The sequence below is a fragment of the Ixodes scapularis genome, unplaced genomic scaffold (genome assembly GCF_016920785.2).
Source record: "Ixodes scapularis isolate PalLabHiFi unplaced genomic scaffold, ASM1692078v2 PGA_scaffold3__209_contigs__length_174095766, whole genome shotgun sequence".
NCBI classification, from domain to species: Eukaryota; Metazoa; Arthropoda; class Arachnida; order Ixodida; family Ixodidae; genus Ixodes; species Ixodes scapularis.
Window position 1 is genome coordinate 132,154,120 of NW_024609868.1, and position 21,709 is coordinate 132,175,828.

Sequence of the window (21,709 nt, forward strand, 5' to 3'; positions counted from 1 at the left end):
CCCAGTGAGTAATATTCAGAGCTGTTCTGGCCCACAAACACTTTTTCACTCGCGAAGACGCCTTTGTAGAAATATTTCTTTAGACACTGGATATAGCACTTATGCGCAGTTAAACTTCTCATATAAGTGCGCCGACTTTCACAGCCGAGTCTTGCAGGATAAAGTCCTGCCATAGGGAACCTCAGTCGACGGCAAAATACGCCCAAGCCAACGAAGGAACCGAAGCAGGACCTTCCAAATGAGTGCATTCAACTGAACTGTGAGTGTGACTGTTCCCTAGGCCCTAGGGCATTAGTGCAATATGGTAACGTTTTGAAATAAGGCAGTTATTTCATTAAAAGTTTTCGACCAATCTCAATCTGTAGGCCCCCCCCCCCCCCCCCCCCCCCCCCTCCTGGCTGCGATGTCCCGTTTTCTACCTTGAGGAATATGGTTACCCTACTCAAGGCAAAACCAATGGCAAAGAGTTAGAGACGGGAACCGGCTTTTCTGTAACACAGGAGATACGTTTCCGAGAAATGTCCCCGTAAGTGAAGATTACTTCATTCAATGTGGTAAGAGAGAGTACTCTGAGCAGCTGGCTCTTGTTCAGGGGTGCTCTGAGGTTGTTGTAAAATACAACGACCGAGCGGTTTTCTTGCGTTTGTTCGGTGTTGGTGGAAGTTCTCCAACGCGTTTAAGACAGAACTGAAATATATATATATATATATTGTTAGGCTGATGCTGTTGGCAGTAGAGAGGACAGGACAGCACACGATCATAGAACACACATACGATTTATGGAGGCCGAGCCGGCACGTGGGGCCTGGCGCGAGATGGTCGACCGTGCCACTGCCCCGTCGTCGTCTTCACCTTCCTAACAGTACTCCCTCCGACGAAGACGGCCGACCCGGCCGGTGAATGAATGAACACATGAAGCACTCTTACTACGCCACACACACACGGAAGAACAAAGGACGGCTGCCGAGAGCGAGGATGAGGATGAAGATGGAGGCGTTGAGTTTGGGCCTCTTTCGCAGCGTCACAGACCTCTGCACCAGCCACACGACGGCACGGTCCGGGCTGGGGGACTCACGTCACTGAGAAGCGTTGGAACGTCGGGGGCTGGGGATAGGGGCGGGGGATCGTCTGTCGGCTTCGTCTGATGCGGCTTCGTCTGATTCGGCTTGTCATGGCGTCTGGGCGGGGGATGGGCGACGGAGCCATGGGCTGGTGTTTGCTCTGCTGCTGCGGATGACTGCCTCAACGAGGTGGGTTCACAGAATCAAAGCGACGCCGATGTTCAATGACGAAGATGAGTATACCCCGCACCTCCACCATACTGTTAGGGTGATGCTGTCGGCAGCAGAAAGGACAGGACAGCACACGATGATAGAACACAGATACGATTTATGGAGGCCGAGCCGGCACGTGGGGCCTGGGGCGATATGGTCGTGCGCGCCACTGCGCCGTCGTCGTCTTCACTTTCCTAACAATATATATATATATATATATATATATATATATTATATATAATATATAATAATAATAATAATAATAATATAATAAAATATATAATATATATTATATATATAATATATATATATATATATATATATATATATATATATATAGATATAGATAGATAGATAGATATACTTTTTTTTCTCTTTTGCCTGGGGCAATTCAAAAATGTGGAAGTCAAAAGCTTCGTACCACGGTTCTTTAAACCACGGCCCCCAGTTCCTTTTTCCTACAATAATGGTCGGAAAAAAGGAATACCAGTTTGTGTACAAGAATTGTAGGAGTTCCTGCAAGAGTTTAGCAAGTTGAACCTTAGCGAGCAGGTCACACTACCTCCAGCCTCAATAAAGTATGTCAAAATACCACCAACAGAGGGGTGTTTGCGTACACCCGTCTACATTCTGATGTATTATCGCCACCACGAATTTTCGACCGGGAAGTTGAGACTCAGCTTTGCGGCCAGAGACACGTGGCTGTTTAATTTGACGATATCTTCATAACTTGAGTGGATCCCTCAGACCACATGAGAATCTTCTAAAATGTACTTGATGTCTAACAAAGCTTTTCTCTGGGTTGATTTTCAAAAAGTGCGACTTTTCGGTGCAAATAGGAATATCTGGGACACTTGACTAAGGACAGCGGTTCACATCCTTCCCCACAGAAAGTATAAGCAATTGTAATGGCGCCGTGTGCAAGAAAACATATAAAAAGCCACATTTTTTGTCTTCGAGCTAAGGAAAACATTTGTTGAAGACACCAAGCAATATTGTTTTCACCAGTTTTCGTCACGATTTTTTTTTTCGTTTTAGTTTTCACAGAATATTGGTTATAGTGATGGAGATAATGCTTTTGTTTTCTGCTCATGAATATTTATAGCGAATTACCAAATATCAAGGTTGATCTGTTCACAAAAGCTGTTAAACTCGTTTGCCTTACTAAGTTGCCACCTTTTGTACGGTTTTAGTTCGGCAGATTTAAATAACGGTACGTGGGTAAGAACAGATTTCTCCGCAGGTTTAAAATACAACTTCAAGATACAGAAGCCGTCACATAATCCACAAATAAATAATTAAGAATAAAAAGAAAAACGTAACAGATTTTTTTTTTTGTGCCGACTTCCAATTGAACTATAGCAGATAAAAAGCTTATGCCAAGTCTACACGGCTAATTAAATATGCTTTTAGTTTTCTTTAAATTTTTTGTTAACAGAATGAGTTTGGAAACATACAAATAACTAGAAAACATAAAAGATAAAAACAAAACGTTTCTGCGATTCAAGTGAAATATTCTTGAAAATGAGGCATTGTGTTAGTGAAGAAGCTTGTGAATCCGAAAGGCAATATCGTTTCCTTTTTTTCTCGCGCACCTAACCACTTCCGAGTCGCATCGAAGCAGTTGAAACTCGTGCTGCACGCTTCATAACATCACTATATTCCTTTGACATAAGTATATCTCTCCACAAATCTCAATAGTCATTGCGTTTGCTTGAAGTATGTGGTATCGTGTCCCACATACGCATAATTAATAAGTTATATCACAGCGATCGTTATGCAAACATTTATTTCCTTAAACCACCAAATATATCATCCTACCGCACAACGAACAGTAAATGTTTTCAACATCTCGCTGGTTCAACAAACGCGTTCAATAATTCAGGTGTACCATGAAGAATCCGCACATGAAACAACCTTTCCGAATCCGTAGTCACCCTCACTGGCACCACACTGTTTAGTGAAAAGCTTATCTCGTTGATTCTATCTTTTGGGTTTCTTTCTTGATTGCAGTTGCTTTGTTTATTATGGTATATTATTGTCGGTTCAGAGATACATCAAATTATGTATTCACCTAGTATAGTTTATTTGACTTTGTGTGTAAAATTCTGTGGCGCATGTGCAGTAGTTTTTTTGTAATAACATTTCTTCTTTTTTCTATATTTCTTTTAATTGTCACTCCTTAAGCAGCGATCCTAATAAGGCTGTTAGATATTGCGAATATATCACGAATATATATTTAAACCAGTTTGGTTCGAAAAACACCAAACGTATCTTTTCCTCCGGGAAAAACCTCAACTCGCGCATTTGATCACCATAGCTAGAATCGTATTCAAGGAGGGTTCCGAATTTATGCAGCGTGAAAAGTACTTATCAGGCGCAACGGGGATTTCATTTGCTTCTGATTAAGCTCTGCTTATAGAAATCAAAAGACACTCTCCGGGAAGTACCCTAACAAGAAAAAAATCTTCGAAGACCTGTTTAATATTGTTTATTCATAGCTTTTCAATAATACACAATCAATATTTAAAATAATTTAGTGTCAATATCGTTCAAGCAAGAATTCTACGGTTTTCTAATTGTTTTCCGAAAGGTTTTTGTATTGTTCCCTCTATAGTAATGCGGACGTCCCTAATTTCAGTTGCGTTTTTCTCCGAGCTACATGACAATTTCTGTTGAACTCAAGACATTCTTGGTAAACTAATAAAACGCTATCGATAGCTTCACAATAGTTGGCTCTCTATAGTTCCCCAATATTCAACTATAAGCAATTTCACAATAATCGTGTATTGATAGACTGATACCGAGTGTCACGTAAGTCGTCTATCGATATTCAACATGCGATAATATAATCAATAGTTTTACGGCAGTAGACTGTAGGTAGATTTATGATAGTCGACTATTGAAAAATTATCTACTTAAATTTTCCTTCCTCAATCGATAGTATCAATAGTACTATCGATAGTTTTTTCACCACCGCGGATTGAGGGAGAATGTGTACACAAGGCGGCCGGTTGAAATAGAAGGCTAGACTGTATATTGACGATGTTTTTTTCAGAACATAACTTATTTTTAATATCCCATCATTTTATAAGAAAAACATTATAATTCCCCTCATTTATAAACTACAGCAAAAACTGCTTTCAATATAGTCACTGTCAGAATCTAACCTGGCTGGGCGTTTCTCGCCAAAGCACAACTTCCAGCACGCGTTCCGTGCCTTCCGCCGTATTTTGGCTGCCTGCGTCTGCTCGAGGGGCACGGTGCGCCGAAACGGTCTCGAAGGTAGAGAGCTGGCTCAAGGGGCAGGTCAACTGAAACTCCGCCCTGCTGTTTTCATCTTAGCAGTGACTTTCGGTAAAATAAAAAAAAAGTCATATCACCCATTTTTTTTTTTAATAAACACATGCCTATATTCACTGTTTGCCTTAATTGAAAGCGACGTATGTATAAGTTGGCAAACATAATTTTTTTGTGAAATAAAACTCGGTTTTTCTTTGTTGTGTAAAATCTAACTTGTTAGGGCACTGGTTCTCAGCCATGGATGTTTCGCGGATCCCTAGAGGATCGGCGGAGATGATAGAGGGCGCTGTTCGCGGTGAGGGGAAGGAAAGATATAGGTTAAGTATGATAGCGATTTGTTAAATGGATATAACTAAGGGCTAGTGTGATGTAGACTTCTCTTATTTACATATACACGAGAAACCACACCCGAAAATTGGAACGTGTATTCTCAATTTGAGAAAAGACAACTTGTATTGTCAGGCTTGACTGATGAGGCTGGGCTTAACGGACCCCAAAGGGCCTGCGGACCCCCATTTGAGAACCACTGTGTTAGGGGAGTCATTTCCACCAGTAATTAGTTTAAAAAGAACGGCAGCTGATTCCGTCATTGTAAATCGAAAACATATATCAACAACTGATCTGATTCATCGCCACTGCCTAATTATATTATTATGACAAATCAACAAAAATATTTGTTGGGGAATATACTCCTACACTCTATCAAATACAGATTGCGCACACGCGTTTTTATGTTTATTGATATCTATAGGTTAGGATAAAAAAACCAGTTCAAAAAACGAAATTTGAAGCGCATGTATAATACTTTTCACAGAGAGTCGCATTTAATGTTTTATTCCTGGTACAATGTTTTCGATTAGGCCATCTCTGAATTGTTTAGATATATAGGCCGGTTTCTGTAATTACATTTTGAGTGCTTACTTTATCTACGGTGTATGCATATATATATAATATAATGATAAATTTAAACAAGAAAATAAAGCAGATTTTCAGTTGCCATATAAACAGAAATACAACACAAAATTAAACTGTGAAATAAGCATCTTACATTTTTTTTCTGATTCAGTGAATTTTTTTTTGTGGAATGGCTACACTATGCATTTCAGTTTTATAAAGCTCTCTAAAACAATATGTTACGGCAGAATGTTTCTCATATGTTTTTACCACTTGCGGGCTTATAAACAAAGTATTATCCTGGATCATTTATAAACAATGAGGCTTTGTAGAAAAAAAGGCAAAGTGAAAAGAAAACAGTCTTTAAAATGTTCGTAAAAATACAAAAAAAAATTAGTAAAAAGAAGCCAAATAATATTGCGACTATTTTTTTATATTTCTATGAGCAGCAGCTTAAATAATGCATGCGCCTCTTTTAATCTCCTTCACAAGTAAACAATCTGTTTTAGGGGGGGGGGGGGGGGGGGGGGGCAGGGGGGTCGAAATTGCGCTTGTAAAAAGAAATAAGCAATTTTTTTTTTATAGAATAGACAAGAACCATGATTGCATCGCAAGGCTCAAAAGATCAAAACAGTAGCGTCAATCTCAAATATACCGCAGTCTCGCCTATAAAAATTGAGATTAGATGGATTTCAGTAAATATTTTAGTTTATACACTTTATATTTTTATTTTTTTAATGATGTATCAACATATGTGTCTTGCTTTATAAAATGTGTTAGGAGAAAAAAATACAAATATGTAAGATAGATAACATTAAAATTATCAGACAGAAATATGCTTTTTTATCGTTATGTGTATTTACCAATAAAAATAGGATGTTAAAGGTATGATATGATTATGATGACAAGGATTCCAGGAAAACGAACTTCAACCTTGTTAAATTAATTATCGCTTTAATCACTTTTGTGACACCTAAACGAGAAAGTATTTGCAGCGTTGTGTATTCGACTAAACCGGACGAAACAACGGTAGCTTTACTGGCACATCGTATGAGAAAACCATTAGGAAAGGAAATGGTACGGTGATGAAGGGGTTGTAGTATGCCGTATGCTACACATTATTTTTTTTTTTACGTCGAGGAAGCTAGGACGGCCTCGAGAATGACGTCAAGGACGGAGTCAAAGACACTCTTAAAGCCGACATCGCAGAGGACGACGTCAAAAACAACGTCTAGAACCACCTTTATGACAACTTGTAGGACAATCTCGAGGACGACCTCTAGGTTGACGTCGAGGGCAACGCCAAGGACCGTCAGGTCACGTCAGCTTCAACTACCGGGGCTTACGCTACCGCAGATTACGCGGCCGGAGCTTAACAGCTTACAGGACTGGCCCTTCAGCCACCATCGCTTCAGCCGCAAGCACTTCAGCCATCATCGTTTAAACGACAGGGAACTTCAGCCATGGGCGTTTTGCGACCTTGATTACGTTTTAGATTACGCGACCTTGAGCATGGTTTGGCCTTTGAAGTTACCTCTTCAAAATAAAGCTTGCAACCACAACATACCCTCGTTTAAGTAAAATGTCAGCAATGGTCGCATAACACGCAACCGAATGTACGCACACTTCACATAACAAAGAGTGTGACCGGTCTTGTTTTGGAACCGTTCCTTTTTGTCAACTGATTCGCATTCAAATTATATTACATCGCGTAAAACAGGGCCATCATGCAGACAGTCATGGTACCCCAACCTGCCCACGTCTTGTATGCTAAGCATCTATTAGATGGCATGCAAGACGCATCAGAAAAACACCTTCAAATATAAACAGTACCACGCCTCTTTTGGATTACCCGTATCTAGGGCAAGTTCACAGCATTTGGGAGTATTGCGTGGCGTTTTATAGGCTCGTCACGTGCGACAGGAAAACGTATGGCATTGTACACAACATTAGGCAATGCCTTAGGATCCTGAGCGTCATTCATACGTACAGTGAATTATTTACAAAACGCTGTTTTGAGTATAATTTGTATAAGCTGAAACAACTGGATTCCTACAAAAAGTACGGCAACCTGGAAACGCATCAGAGCCGCTGACCCTTCAACCTAATAATTTAGAGTCGAAATATTTAGCTAAATTTTAGCACTAAACCTAACAAAAACAGTAATATCAGCGAATGCAAAGCCATTAACGCTCTAACGAGCCTTATCGAGTATGTTTGACGGCTCATACATCGGCTGGCTCATGGCATCTTGTTATTTCGGTTTTTAATATATAAGCCTTTTGAAATACGTGCTCTCTATGATCTGTTACAGGTTCAGAATAGCAGGACAAGCTTTTCCCACAGTCTGCTCTTGTCGCCCGGATTGGTGGAGTCCCCCTCTCCACTAACCCCTCTGCAGCGTTTGCTCTGCAAGAGAGGAAAAAGTGGAAAGCCCTTCTGAAGGACCTCATCTTCCTCTCTTACAACTGCAATGAAATATAGTACCTGCTGCACGAATTATCCAGGTCCGCCATACTTTGGCTACGTACTGTAAGCATGTAATAAACAGGAGAATTGCGTCAGTGTTGGACGTAAACTCAACTCAGCGCTTACAAAAAAAAAAGAAAAGGTTGTTGGGGGAGCCTTTGGCGAAGACTCGGATACAATCACAAGCTTCGTTCTCTAGAAATATCGACCGTCAAATATACTTGATGAGGTTTTCAAAGGGATTATGAACTCCGTTCGAAAGACGGAATAAATTTAAGTAGGTTTAAATTGCTGCCCAGAGGACGGAACAAGCGACAGCGCGGACGGTGACAGTCATTACATGAGATGACAATAAAATAAAATTAGTCGAGTTTTTTTTTTTTTTTTTTTTCAATCTTTTTCTTCTAACGACGGCACGCAGCCGACGCCAGAGCAGACAAGTCGTACAGCCCCGTGTGCGCAACTCAACGGTCTTCATCAATCAATATATGGGTTTCTTATTCTCTTCTAATTGAGCCAAACGCAAAAAGTAGTTATATGTTTATATTTCAATCTGTTCGTATTTGATGTGTGTCCGCCATTGCGCAGAAATTTCCCAGCTTCCAACAGACGGCAGACTTCGAAACGTCTAACGAGGAAACTTAGTAGTTCGATATTAACTTTTGCGTATGCTTGATCTGCAAACGTCGTCGTCCAACTTCCCAGCAGGGCACCTTAGTAGTAAGGCAGAACCAGCGGCAAGGACGGACCGTTACTCGGTCGAGCGACCCGGGACGTTTCCTCTCAGCGAGGGGAGAGTGCGCCCGCTCTTAAAACAGGTCCACGGCACGGCTTCTGGGCCACAACGAGGATACGAACTGCACGATGCGCACCACCGCGAGCAGTGCTCCCGTCGCCTTGCTCTGTGTCTACGTCCTGGTGGCTGCGGTAGCGCCGCGCTGCTGGGGCACCGCGTGGGTACCGTCGGACACGATCAGCCAAGAGACCGATGTCGTCCAGGAGGAGCTGGCGTTGGACAACCGAACACGGGACGAGCGGATACTCGACTCCTGGGCCAAGTTCGAGGTGAACCTCCAGGGACTCGTGGATAAAGCCATACGCAAGATGCTCCCGTCCGTGGTGAGACGCAGTTCCGAAGTGGACGTTTCGCCAGATTGCCGCGACGCGCTCCTCAAGGTCGTCTTTGGGCTGAGACAGCTCAAGAGATGGGCCTTCCAATGTAAGTGCCGAAACGCTAATTTTACTTCTGACGTGTGGGAGTTTTCGGAATATGGCTCTCTTTCTTCAGAATTCTTTTTCTTGTATTTTGTCAGCCGAACGTTATACTTTTACTGGTGTCTCCAATACAACGGAACGTTTTTCAGTGTCCATCGCACATCAGATTTTTTATAAGATTGAATATCTTGTGTTGTGAACGATGTGTGGTGGTTTGCGAAGGTTTAGTTGGAGTCGTACGTAGGTTTGTGTACTTCGCATAGGAAAGTCTTGACGGTGTATGTTTTTGCCCAATAATATTACTAGCATGTATTTTCCTTCTAAAGAATCGTATTTGAGGCTGAGTGACGTTTATTGAAAACATGCTACTTTGCTTTACTTGACCATTTTGTATTTTAATTGTGCACCCGGGACACTGGTGTTGTAATATGAACAAATGCGGTCAAATGAAATTTAGTAATCATTATACTCAAAATTAATAAGTCAAATTTGAACCCTTTTATTTTATATTTAAAGTAATATTTGACTTCAATATTACAAGTGCAGGCCAACACAACTCGGGAATAAGCTGATATAAAGCTTAATAGAAGTCGAGCGAGCCCAAACACTACTGTAAATTGTTTAGATAATAAAATATTTGCATAGAAATATTAACATAAATAACAAAATTACGACTTCCCGGAACTTTTCTTGGTGAAAAATTACTTCCCCGGTACATATACACACAACTCAAACAATAATAAAAATGATCTTTGTAGTAGTTTCAAGTAAGAGCCTAAATCAACCTTTTGAATACGGAGCCCACTAAGATGGGCTAAGATTAATATTTAGAAACAGTCATGCTTTGGATAATCTACTTTGCAAAACTAAGGGTTTTGCATAGTCACTGCATTTGTCTGATGTGTAGCTTAAATGAAAGCAAACAAACAATATATCGTTGTGATGACTCCTGAATTCACATCGCTACGAAAATTTAGGTATTTTAGAATGAAGTTCAAATTACCTTATAACTATACAAAAAGCACAACAGCTATAGAAATGTTACTATGGAATTGACCTACCACTATAGATTCAAGTCGTACATGTTTATTAGCCATGCGGGTTCCTCCGGCTCATTCTATAATTTATATGAGACCTCGCTAGAGATACATACCACGAAGGTCTGGCTTTCGATATACCTTCATATCATCGACGAAGTCTACTTTTATACATATTAACCCCTTCTTTAAAAAGGTAAAAACGACATAACATTTATTTGTAGCACTATAAAATATTGAAAACATATATACAAAAAAACATTTAAATTACCGCTGGATTGTACGAAATCAATTCATGTCGCCAATTAAATTGAATTTCGATTTCTGAGGACGTTACAAAAAACTGTGAAACAATATACATCATTCCAGTACTACGTGCGAGGTAAATAGTGTAATATTTCACTCCCTAATTCAAGTAAACGTAAAAAAAAAAGCTTATTGTTGAAATGCACCACTCACGAATTAAGGTGGAAGAATAGAACTCCTCAGGGGGAGGAACTGCAGTAATGTTTGGAGGTGGGCTAGTAGGCGGTGTTTTCCGGTGCGTTTTCCTCAGAGGAAAACGCACCGAATATAACGCCTGCTGGCAGCGTGCAGTGAAGAGACATAAGCGTGACGGAAGTGACGTATAAAACGCGCTATTTTCTTTCTTAAATAAAAGTAAAATACTATCACAAAAGAAGTTTCCGAATTTAGCGTAGTGAAGCCAACCTAAATTACAAATACTATTCATCCTGAGAAAATGGGAGTATACTACAATGACATTCACCTAACACGCATCTTGCAATAGAACGAGATCTGGAATTTTTTTATCACAATTACCAATTCATTGATTTTCGATGTTTTCTACACAGTTTCAAAGTTGCCACAACATCTGATATCTGGTAATCAAAGGGACTTGAGCAGATATTTCCAAATACCTGTGACTCAAGCCACTGATTGAGTTACGCGTCAGAGTAACGCCACATCAGACGTCTTGATGCTTAAATTTGTTGTTACAGGTTACCCGAACTTTCATTTGAAATTGGAGGAAAAACTTTTTTGTCCTTCTGAAATATTAAAGAGTGCCTTAACATAGAACAAGAAATGTCGTGTCGGCTTTCAGATAATGTTTCGAAAAGGCTCGAAAAGTCGCATTTTGAAATCCAAACTACCGCCATTCAGCCGGCTCTTCACCAGGCAGAAATTCGGCGGTGCCCCAACTAAAAATTCAATTATGGCCAAGTTTCTGACAGAGCCAGTTGCCGAAATCTGCAAATGACGTTCGACAAATAGCAAGGCAGAACATATGTTTAGAGCAAACAATTGGTAAACGCTAACGCTACCAGTAAGGTGAAAAATTGCGACCGCTGAAGTGTAACGTCGGAGCCGATAGGGTTCCACTCAGATCAAACGGACTGAATGAAAAGTAAAGATGCGAACGCGCACCGCAGAGTTCGCATGGCTATTTTGTATTAATTTGAGTAAACCACACCAGACTAAACTTCTATAGCCTTTTCGAACCAATGAGGGTGTATTAAGTAGAAAGCCTTTCGTAGACCTGTTAAACATTTTTTTTTGCTCACAAACTAGGACTGTCTTGTGCTGAATGAAGAAGACTTGGAAAATCGCTCCCCCAAGCTTGAAATCTAGGGAACGACAAAACTGCATGTGAATGCGTGAACCGTTCCGTGCGTTGGTTTGGCTGACTGAACGTCTTATGCAATGCTGTTGGACACAAACTAACAGTGCCTCGCGGTTTCAAGAATACTTTACAAATCGCGCGCTGAATTTTGCAGCTAAACCTAATTTCAGGCCCATGGTTTCGCCGGCTTAACACCCACAACACTTTATTCGTTTTTTCGCCCGAGAACATTTCTGGCACAATGGGCGAAAATGTTTTTGTTTTGTTTTGTTTCCCTCAGCGGCAGTCTCATGTTTATGGTTCTATGTAGCGTCATGGTGTCACGTGACGACGCATTGTCACGTGACATCTGAGTGTCAGGTGACGTCATGACATCACGTGGCTCACGGTGTCACCCGACGTCATTAAGTCGCGTGGCGTCCCTGTGAAACGTGGCTTGACATGACAATGTCACGTCATGGTGTCAGCTGACGCTACGCAACGAGTGACGTGCTGCGCGGTGTGACATCAGTGGCGTGACGTCAATGTGGAATCATTTGGCTCACTGCCGAAAATGACCCGCGTCGATTTGATGCGCGGTTGTCGGCCCGAAAGCCGCATTGCGTACCACTGACAGCTATCGCAGTAAAAAGAAAACTATCTGCTGTGGCAGTCTGCACGACAGCTCACATGCCCATGCTCAATTTCACGAAGCATTCATTTCTTTTAAGTTTAATCATATTTCCAGCCTCCTCATTCGCAGAGCTCTTCTCGCAGATTGCAGCGATTGGCTCGCCCAAGTGTTTGGCGGAAAAGTGGACACCCCGGATTACTGACAGCACGTAGGACAATCGGAGAAAGGAGTGTCGAAACTCCAGGCGCAGCTTCATCGGCGGCTCTTCCCGCGTCCAAAACATCCCTTATATAACGGATTTTCTTACTCCTCCAGTTTTTCTCTCCCCGGCGCTCTTGGCATTCCGCGCGTGAGCTAGCGATACTTCCGGCCACGCCCTCCTGCCTCCCCGAATCCGGAAGTGCGCCCTTGTTCTCTTTAGAGCGGCCCGCTCTGGACTGCCCCAGACGGACGATTTGGTCACGTGTCTCAATTGATGGCCGAACGGGGGCGCGACTCATAAAGGATAAAGGGGTTAATCTTACCTGCACAATGCGCCAACTCACGGCTATTGACAGGTAGTTCAAAACTATAGTGAGCGCCTCGTCCATCTCTTATTACACATTGTTCAGTATGCACAAACATGAGTACCTTGGGATAGGTTTTTTACGCCATTTTTCTATATCGAGCGCGGCGCAATCATTGGACATGAACCATGTGTGAGCTCTGGGCTGGCACTGGTGTTAGATTGCGGTTTCACTGATTGAAGAAGAACATCAGCCCAACGTTGACGCGGCATTTGGCTACGTAAGTAGAGTGCTGCGTCAGAAACTTAAGCACATAATTTGTTTTGTTGCTGCCCACGTGGGCTTATGCTCAAAGTAAGCCACTAGGTGCGCAACAATTGGATCCCTTCCGTAGGGATTCTGTTATACAAAGAGTTTCCAACTGGTCGATCAGAGTACCGTGCAATTTTTATCGACTTTCAAAAAGTATTTGACAAGGTACCAAATCACCGACTTCTTAAATTACGTGCTTCACGAATAGAACCATGTGTCGTACAGTGGATATCAAACTTCCCCGTCGACTGCCCGCAAACTGTCTGCTATGAACGTGAATCCTCATGTCATCGGAAAGTAAAATCAGGAGTACCACGGGGAACCGTTCTAGGCCCAATATTTTTCCTTTTCTTCGTAAACGACTTGCCCGCTACTATTCATTCCACCATTCGTTTGCACGTTGATGATTGAGTGGTGTATAGAAATATATCTAGCATTCGGAATTGTATTGAACTTCAAGACAACTCAATTAGACTTGAAAAAGGATGTTTAAAGTGGCAAATAAAATTAAATATTCCAAAACTGATTTCTTAATTTTGGTACAAAGCGAAGTCCAGCACATTTTAACTACACTCTCTTCGATGGGGTTCTTGAACATGTGCATACTTATAAATATCTTGGAGTTCGATTCACATCAAACATCTCTTGGGAAGCCAACATCAATCACATAAGTGCTGAAGCAAATCCAAGCCATCGGTATTCTAAGACCAAATCTTCACATGGCCAACTGGGAAACAAAGCTTGCGTCACATAACGCCCTCGATTGATCTCAACTCGAATACGCTTCTCTAATATGGAATCCACATCAGTTTTATTTGACACACAAACTAGAAGCAATGCAAAACAGAGCCCACACGCTTCATTCTTAAAAACTAAACGCGCGCACGAATCACCCCATTAAAGGAAAAACTTGGACCGCCATCATTTGCAAACAGAAAGAACATCTCGACTTGCATCATTCCATACTTTGTATTACCAGTGCCCATCGCAGAGAAAACTGCATTTCCGTATTGTCCCACATATTTCCGCGCGTACTGACAATTTGCAAAAACTTTATTTGGTCACCCCGCGAGCAAACCTTTTTAAATTCTCACCATTACAGTTAGCTACATACGAATGGAACTCCCTTCCTGATAATATTTTAAGCTTCCAAGAATCCTCTGGATTCAGAGCTTCTCTTACCACCTTCTTAAACACAAAGCATCCATAACGCCTGTCTTATTGTTTTAATAATTTTATACTTGCGCTTTGAATTGATTTTGTTGTAATTGTGAAAAGCCCTTTGGACGCTTTAGGGGCATAATAAATGAAATGAAATTAAACGTATTTTATGGGTTGCATATTAAATATAAGCTGCAAGAAGGTTATCAAACTCATTGGCCGTCTGCACACATTTCAGCCTTTCTGCCCGCGTTTCTCCTTGCCACCCGACAAAGTAGCGGATTCACACATGTGACAAATCTCTGCAGGAGGCGTCCGCCATTAAATTGCATATCCTCACCACTGGTCGAGTTGGACGCTCTCTACATTCTAGGCTTTCCACCTTTCTGAATTCTGACAAGGCCGTGAAGTTTAGTTCAACTGGTAGCACATATTTATGATAAATTTTCGAGACTCTGAGACGGTACAGGGTGGCAATCATCGAACCCAATCTCGACCTCTAACTGCCGAGTGTCCTGCCGAAGTGTGGCGCTGTGCTCATATCCAGTCGCTCGATGGGATGGCTAACCGAAAGTTGCCTTCTTTCGCCGCCAGCCGCGCTGACTAGCAGCCAGTCGAGGCACCTCCATTTGACTACGTGGGGATATTTGCAGACATCAATCGCATAGATGGCGGACAGATGGCGGATCAGACGCGACTGTATTTTTTATGTACCAGTTGCTAACTGCTTGGTGTGCCTAGAAGTGAGGTTATTTTTTATATGGGTTATGGCCAGGGCAGACGGTGGTGTTTGAGTGTGTTCAGAAAGCGAACATGTTTATTTTATTTCTTTTTATTATGGTGGTGATTTCATTAAGCTTGCCTACTAAGGTCCATGGAAGGCGAGACTGTATTGAACGCCGGCCGCTTCATTTCGCTGCAGAAACTTGACGGCGATGAACATGTTGTGGTGTTTGCAGCTCACTAAACAGACACCCTGGAAATTTTTTAGGTAAGCCGGAACTTGATGATCACCGGTGCGAACTATTCCGAAGATTTATGTCCACCCTGTGCAGCCTTTGCCGCATATGGTAAACCTTCAAACTCCGACAGAGGAACGTTTATAATGGTGATGTCTCTGTGCCAGATTCTCACGTCTGACTGTGCAGACTCGCAGTTTTGGTGAACAGGAAGCATATTTGTGCCGATCTAAATTATTCTACTCAAACTATTACATTTCAGTTTCATTTCGCAGGGCTTTATAATTTCCACCTTCGTTTTATTGAGAGTATTTGCTAAACAATTTTAATGATATTTCTCAGTATCTTGTACTCCATATATCAAATGCAAATTTTTCTTAGAGAAAAATTGTCACGGAAATATTTTACGGGAACAGCAACTCCACGGTGCGAGTTGAATTGATTGAAAAATTGAAGCGGAAAAACTTAATATTCCAGAAAAAATTAAAACAGTACCATGATGCTTTGTAAAAACGCCAAAAAAATGCAAGGAAATGAAGAGAGGACACAAGAAAAAAAACCAAAGTTTCTGCTTTTTTTATGTTCGACTCCGTCAAGGCAAGAACCCTGAGAGCCTGAGTGTTTCATGAGGACAAAGATAGAAATAAGACAGTGAACGAGCTAAGTGCAGGAAAAGTCTTCAAAAGGCGAACACCGAGTCCTCCCAAATATACACTTTTTCTGAGCAGGCTCCAAGAGCTTAATATGGGCAAAAGCCTGCAAAAATCGACAACCACAAAAAATGAAACGTGGTTCTTCCTTTAGAATTTAGTCGCCTGAGAAAGCAGCCTTTGGTCATACGAGGCTTTCTCCGGGGAACTCAATTTGGAGAAGGCGCAGCAAGTGCTCTCACACAATACGTGAGCCGCAGGCGGTATAATCCTTCCTGTGCGCATTTAAAATTCATTTATTATGAACTCCCTAACAAGCGACTTGCGATGCTGAGTAAAACGGTCAGGCCAAGGTGTACATCACAAGACCATCAGAAGATGGGATATCCTGAGTTGGGACTGCAAGTAGAGTCACCACTTTCTGTCTCATTTACCTCTAAAATATACTCTTGTAAGGTCCGCCACTGATTCTACTCTATACTTCTACCGCGAGGAAACTACATCTAGTGAGACCATAAATAGTTTAGTAGGCAGGTATTTATACTTATCTTAAATTCCCTTTGTGGGGTATCTTGTTCAACAACTGATACTAACAGAGGAGCAATCTGCGTCCCGTCTACTAATAACGCCATCGACGTGTTTTCGCATTTAATTTGTTGTTTTATTTAATAAGAAATCTCACAGGGTATCATATGTTATCAATAAGACGACTTGAAGGCTAAAGCCCAAGCGCCGATGTAAAGGTGATAACAAACTTTCGAAAACAGCGCGCTCTCTGACGACGCACTTTTGGCGCCGTTTCATTGACACCTTTCGTGTTGGTACCTTTTGTGTCCCTGAAGTGTTTTCGCTTAAGGACTTTGAAGGTAGACTGAAAGATGAGACATATAGGGCTTTCGACTTAATATTTGAATATACTACGCCTGCATATGGGCGTATTCGTAGCGTTGCAATGCACCTCTCAAAAACTGACCGTTCGACAAACTCGTAAAGAACGTATCGCTAACACAGACGCGATTAAAAATACTACTACATATTCTTTATTTGTTTTGTTCTCACATGCAAACAAGTCGTTTGCCTTTGGGAAGCACTTGCAGCGAACGCTCGTGTTTTTCGTCACGACCTTTCAATACGCAAAACGAGAATCTATTCCTCGGTGTTTATCGCTTGACACATCGCTCTGTGAGCAGATCTGCCCTGCTTTCAAAAACAAATCGTTTCGCCGATCGTGTGCAAGAGCATTGCACTGCTAGCGGCAGCTCGTGCCGTAGCGTCGAGCATGAATTGGGCACGCGCCACCGGGGCCAACAATCTGCAGGGTACGACCTGCAAAATATACCCCCAAGATAATTAGTCATCCCGGTCTCTTTGTGCAACGCTATTTCAAAGTGGAACGCAAAAAATGCTATTTGAATTTAGTGACATTTATGATAAAAATACATAATACACCAACACGCCAATGGGAACAATACGGTGACGGCAAAACCGTGCCAGACTGTCGTCGCCTTCATTCCTGATTTTATATTTCTTCTTTTTTCTGCAAGAGGAGGAGTGACGATGGACTCGACACCACGTTAGAAAATCAGCACAACGGTAGCGCCTTTAAGAACATTTGTTGGCCGGTGTATGGAGCATGAGCTTGCCATTTGGTTGTTTCAACGGAGAATTCTCCCCTTGCAAATCTAGGTACGAATTTAAATGCACAGAAATACATGTTAAAGGGAAAAAACACACTAATGCACGGTATTTTGCCGTGCATGCACGGTATGCACGGCAAAATAATGCACGGTATTTTAACATTATAGTCTCACAAATATGACGCCGAGGATATAGAATGGTGATGACAATGTGCACTCCTGGCGAACATGTTTCCTTCTTTCTGGTATCTTCGTCGGCCCATTAGAGGCGCGTCGCGACTCCATTGTTTTCAGGCGCACAACTTTTTTTGCGCCGGAGGCAGCGGATATGCAGCAAGTGGGCCGCTGACTTGGCTTCTTTCAAAGGACCGCGTCCAGCCGCGTGACTTCCAGAAGACTTCCGTGGGCCGGATCTTGCTCGCGGGCCGGGATGCAAGCCTAAGAGGGACAAGGTCATAAGACGCCTGCGCACTTGCAAAGGGCAGCGGTCGACCTATACGCTGACGACATGGAACCAGTCAAACCTGAAAGCGCGATCGGCGAATCACTTCCCGACAGCTCATCCTGACTTTTTGCAAAGTTCACCTGTCCAGCTACAGCAGAGGTCCTCTTTTGATGCTTTCGCATTTTAGAGCGCAGCTCTTAGGCGCCCGTTTCCGTCTTGAGCTTCGTCGGCGTAACCGTAGGGTCACGTGACCCCCCCCCCCCCAGGCAGGATTACGAGGGAGGAGGAGGGAGAAGGGGTATACCTTCCCCTCAGTACTCTTCCCTCCTCCTCCTCAAGAGCTGCGCTCCGATTCGGCGTTACAGGGAGCTGTAAACGGCTTTCGTTTGTTTTTATCACTTCACTACAGAATCGTTACTTTCGCTGCAACTTCATTTAGCACTATAAAAACAATCTAAAACAAGTCGCGACATGGTACTGGGTTTTTTGGAACCCTAAAAAGAAATCAAAATCGCGACATAGAAGTGTACTTGGTCGTAATTGTAGGGTATGTGCTGACTTGTCATGCCCAAAATGGCTCTGATTTTCCGCCAGTTCACCATATTTTAGGGAGATCTCTAAAATCCACGAGGCGGGGGGGGGGGGGGGACAAGGCCTTGGGTATAAATTCATGGCTCTTCTTCAAAAATTGGAGCACACCGCGCAAAAGACGAGAACACGGACTTAAAAAGGGCACAGGACAAGCGCTGACTCTTAACTGAAAGATTTAATGAAAAAACACAAACCACTAAGAGCGGCAAAAGCAAGAAGAAATCACACGGTCACTGTCAATCAGCCCGTGTCAAGAAAGGATATCTCCCTCCATTGTAAATGGAGTGATGTTTGGGTGATACATCGGTCGTCCCCTTCTTTAAGGAAGGCGTAAGCTACCAGAATCTCTTTGGCCTTCTGATCCCTGCCCCTTCCGATCATGGTTACGTAATCAAAGTCAAGGCAAAACTCACAATCTGCGCAGTGTAGAGGAAGGTGGACCCCGCAGTCGATCGCAGAATCCAGTCATACTCTCTCATTCTCATGTTCACACATATTCCTGTTTGGCCGATGTACACTCGTCCACAGGTCAGCGGTATCTTATGAAGAACACCTACGACACTTTCTATATGTTTCTTTCCAGGTTCTACTGCACATGCGTACTTATTGTCGTTATTGTTGGCAACTCTGGGGAACAGTTGTGCCTACTTCGACGGCGTCGAAAACACCATGGGTACATCATACCTATCTGCTACTTCCTTAAAGGTGTGTGAAACCTTATGAATGTATGAAAATACCAGTGGTCTCCCATTGGCCCTTTATTTTGGCACTTGAGGGCCTCCCTTTAACTTTTCTATCAAAGTTTTTGCCACAGGCAACAAAACACCGATTGGAAATCCCGCCGACCGTAGCCTCTCCACCTGTCTGCCGAAACTTTCAGACATCGAATGATGGCACGACTTATCTAGAGCAGCACCTCACAGATATGAGGAAGCAATGCTCCTTTTGACCAACTTCGAGCGTGAAGAGTGAAACGGATGGAGAAATTTCTTCGACCGCAGGTAATAGGACCAGCAAACGTGTCCGCTACTGAATTTTACCTTCAAATCCAGAAATTATAAGTCACACCCATCGCGAAGTTCATGGGTAAACCGGAGCACTTCCGAGTTTTTGGTGGAGATATTCACAATGGCGTAAACAACATTGTCCCCCTAGGCACTTCTGGCCGTGTCCATCAAAGCCAGAAAATCGTCGACATAACGGAACACTTGTCAAACACGTGCAACATTAAAGTTGTCGGATATTGCACGGTCACAACCCCCCCCCCCAAAAAAAAAAAGAAAACAAAAAAAATTTACAGTGCACAGGCGCCACGCACGATCCAATGCAAATCCCATCCCTTTGTATGTAGTACCGCCTTCATACGCGATGAAGATTGATTCTACATAAAAACTCAAATGCTCTAGAAACCGATCGACACAAACACCACTAGCATCAGAATAAGTCTGGTGCTCGTGTTTTTTGGTGTTCTTTTACTATTTGTTGCCGTCTTTTGCGCGCTCTGTTACAATTGTTGAAGATATTCATCATCTAGCCCGCATCGCCGCCTCGATTCATGACTCTTGTTCACTAGCGCTGTTCGAGGTCCCGTTGCAAAATTTCGTGTCAGCTACAGAAGACTCGTCGGTAGCAAATCCCATATATTGAAATGCCAAAACATTCGAATGTAATAAGCTAACACAACGCGTGAGTTTCGAGGAATACCGGTAATTAGCTGAGCCACTCTGCTACTCCAAAACCGTGGCTCGAGATCCTGTTTGTGGGCGACCCTCTCAAAACGGTCTGTTTACGACATCGACAGTCACTTCTTGGCTAAAACGCCACCACCCGACTGACCCGACTAGCAAGTGTGAATGAAACCACAGAAGAGACTATCAAGAGCGCAAGCTCATCATCTTCTATCGCGGGGGTGGCGTCGACGTTAGAACGCCGAGCTCCGATTGACTCCGATGAAGGGGTAGGCTTCAATGCTAGCCGGAACTCTAGGTCTACCCACTACCCTACCAATTGGAGCCAATCGGAGCTCGGCGTCATGACGTCGGCGCGATCCCTGCTCAAGAAGCAGACGAACTTCCGCTCCGCATACTCCATTTTACTTCCAGTCCGGCCACAGCCGATGTTATGACCTTGTGGAGACAATCAGGCACCGGTACAAGTACGTCGTCACGGAGCTTGGTTTTTCTTCTTTTTTTTTGTACTTTACTTCTCATCCACTAAGCTGATCATGCACTGTAAACGGCAAGCGATCCCGCGCTTTCTTTCTGCAGATGATTGGTTGATTGATTGTACAACGAGCGCAGTCAGGATCCACATTTTGGTGCTACTTCTTTGTCACCAACGGATGGCATCGTCGTCGGTTGCGCTTGTACTTCAAGTGGAAGGGAGTAGAACACTCGCGGCGCGTAACCAGCGGACGCTCGATTTGCTCATACACGGCTCAGCCGTCCCCCGTGTCGTCCGATTGTATAAGCGGTCGCAGGCGTGCGGTCAATGCTTCTTATCAAGATCTCCCGCAGCTGGTGACCCGAGGGAGGAAGAGAAAGCAGCCGTCGTTACGACATGGTGTATCTTGTCTTCCGCGTTCTTCCAGAAACGAGAAACAAGCAAGAAGGGGAAAAAAACCTGTAGGGGATAATCTTTGACATTTTGCTTTGCAGCTTTTTTTTTACATTTTATTCGAGAAACGGGGGTCGCCACGAAGCGCTTCTTTCCTGTACTAACTGTTCGCTCTGCATTCTACCCAGATTTAGGGCGGTTTATAATGTTAGACATTTTTTTCAAACGCTATCTGCCAGCCACGTTGGAAATTTTCTGCTCTATGGGGTTATTTGGACCAAACAAAAACCTATTGAACGGGTCTATTCACGCATTTTTCCTGGGCTGCGGGTGACCTCTAGAGGAAACCTTGGCAGATTAAAAAAAAAAAACGTCTTTATTCGGTCATTTTTCGGTGGGAATTGCAGGAGCAAGGCCTGCACGTAAAAGAAGAATCCACAAAAAAAAACAAAAAAAAAACACA